This window comes from Protomyctophum parallelum (genome assembly GCF_964188405.1).
Source record: "Protomyctophum parallelum genome assembly, chromosome: 10".
In the NCBI taxonomy this organism is placed as follows: Eukaryota; Metazoa; Chordata; class Actinopteri; order Myctophiformes; family Myctophidae; genus Protomyctophum; species Protomyctophum parallelum.
Window position 1 is genome coordinate 51,799,663 of NC_139704.1, and position 2,858 is coordinate 51,802,520.

A 2,858-nucleotide genomic window follows, 5' to 3' on the forward strand; every position below is an offset into this window, starting at 1 on the left:
AACATCACATAGACGTGCTGCTATGTGCAGAATGTTGTCAGGTGATCAGTGATGTCACACCATTAGGCCACTCCCATTTCCACCTGGACAAAAATAAATGCAATACTTCGCCATTTTGCTTCCTTTGTTGCGCGCACGCACATGCACGCACGCACGCGCACGCACATGCAGAGCAAAGGTCTGCCTGCCTGCCTGCCTGCCTGCCTGCCTGCCTGCCTGCCTGCCTGCCTGCCTGCCTGCCTGCCTGCCTGCCTGCCTGCCTGCCTGTCTGTCTGTCTGTCTGTCTGTCTGTCTGTCTGTCTGTCTGTCTGCCTGCCTGCCTGTCTGTCTGTCTGTCTGTCTGTCTGCCTGCCTGCCTGCCTGCCTGCCTGCCTGCCAGTCCTGGATATGAAATGAACAAATGTCAAATGACACGAAAGCTCCTGTCAATTACTTACATGAGAGGTGGTGGAGTTAGCTGCTTTAGCAGACAGTTTGAGAGGGGGGGAGGTGCTGGAGTTAGCTGCTTTAGCAGACAGTTTGAGAGGGGGGAGGTGGTGGAGTTAGCTGCTTTATAGCAGACAGATTGAGGGTCCAATGGAGTTAAGAGGTTTTGTCTGAAGCACTTTTTAATACTTTCCATTGGTTCAATATATTTTTTGAGTGGCGCTTCGAATTTTGGTCGGTGGTTCGAATCCCGGCTCCTCCTCCTGTCCACATGTGGAAGTGTCCTTGAATGAATGAATGAATGAATGAATGAATGAATGAATGAACCATTGTATAGCACTTTGCGCACTTGGAAAAGCGCTATAAAAATGCAATCCAATGCATTAATAAAGCGTAGTTAACCCATTCTGACCTGAGATCAGATTCATACGAGGTTTCCGCCGGACACACACTGGTCTGATGAACCCATTCTGACCTGAGATCAGATTCTAAAAATGTCAGTCGTTCTTCGATTTTTCCAAAAATAGCAGACCTACAAGCTCATATCGCGCCACTCGGTGGCGCGCTACGAGCTTGTAGATCTGCTATTTTTCAATAGCTAAAGCATAACATGATGCCGACACCAAAATGGGTGCCCGGTCAGAATGGGTTAAACTCAACGGACACGTTTGGGAGATCGGTTTGTACTGAGCACATGTTAGAACTTCCACCTGGCCGCCGGGCAACCAATAGTGCCATTAGCACGACTTCTGCTAATAGGCTAGTCAAATTAGTATTAGTAGCAGTTAGTAGCCTAATTAATAGGACTTTAGGCACTACACCTTCTGCTAATAGGCTAGTAAAATGAGTATTAGTAACAGTTAGTAGCCTAATTAATATATGACTTTATGCACTACGACTTCTGCTAATAGGCTAGTAAAATTACTATTAGTACCAATTACAAAGCCTACAAATTGATGACATCACAGTATAGGGCTTGGTCAATGTCAAGGCCAGCCCAGGAATTTAACCCTGTCCCTGACTGAGCTCAGCTGTATTAACCCTGTCCCTGACTGAGCTCAGCTGTAGTTAACCCTGTCCCTGACTGAGCTCAGCTGTAGTTAACCCTGTCCCTGACTGAGCTCAGCTGTAGTTAACCCTGTCCCTGACTGAGCTCAGCTGTAGTTAACCCTGTCCCTGACTGAGCTCAGCTGTAGTTAACCCTGACCCTGACTGAGCTCAGCTGTATTAACCCTGACGCTGACTGAGCTCAGCTGTAGTTAACCCTGACCCTGACTGAGCTCAGCTGTAGTTAACCCTGACCCTGACTGAGCTCAGCTGTATTAACCCTGTCCCTGACTGAGCTCAGCTGTATTAACCCTGTCCCTGACTGAGCTCAGCTGTAGTTAACCCTGTCCCTGACTGAGCTCAGCTGTAGTAACGTGCCGGTCCGGGGATACGAACCTGCGACCTTCCGATATCAAGACCGCTCCGCAAACCGTTCGGCCACCGCTGCCTCAACTCTCACACACTAGGCACACAACTCTTTGATTGATTGATTGAAATATTTATTAACAGTTTGCAGAATTACAGTACATTTCAAGCACAAACTCAATACAAAGACTGTTGACTGTGAGTGGACGACCCAATTGAGCATTACACTTGTTTACAACAGGGTCCACATTGTTCAATTCATCACACTGTTACATTAAACCTGTGCACAAAAACTGGCCTAAGGTTTTTTTGGACTGCTCTTTTCTGTCGATAATACATCTCTTTGGCAAACATAGCAGATCTACAAGCTCACAACAACACGGTTATGAGCCTGTCTGCCAAATGCCTAAATTCTAGATCAGCATTTTTTGGCTCACAACACGTCTGTCTGTCTGCCTTGATGTGGTCCATGTGCACCATCTACTGGACACAGTGTGAAACTACACCACTTGTTTTTGCCTGCTGTTGTTTCAGCAGTAGAGCGACCACTTGGTTAGCTTTGACACTATTTAATGGAAACTACAACTTATAATGTAGTCATTTATCATTTAATGGAAACTACAACTTATAATGTAGTCATTTATCATTTAATGGAAACTACAACTTATAATGTAGTCATTTATCATTTAATGGAAGCTACAACTTATAATGTAGTCATTTATCATTTAATGGAAACTACAACTTATAATGTAGTCATTTATCATTTAATGGAAACTACAACTTATAATGTAGTCATTTATCATTTAATGGAAACTACAACTTATAATGTAGTCATTTATCAGCCGCTCTTAATCCAGAACGATTTACAGTAAGCAAGACCAACACATGGTAATTAGAAAATACGTAGAAATAGTCATCTAGGATCAATATAGGTATAAGAACCTAACAGCTGTCTAACAGTAGAATATCAATTAAACTAAGTATATACACTCTACAATGCTATGTCTAGACCAGTGTTT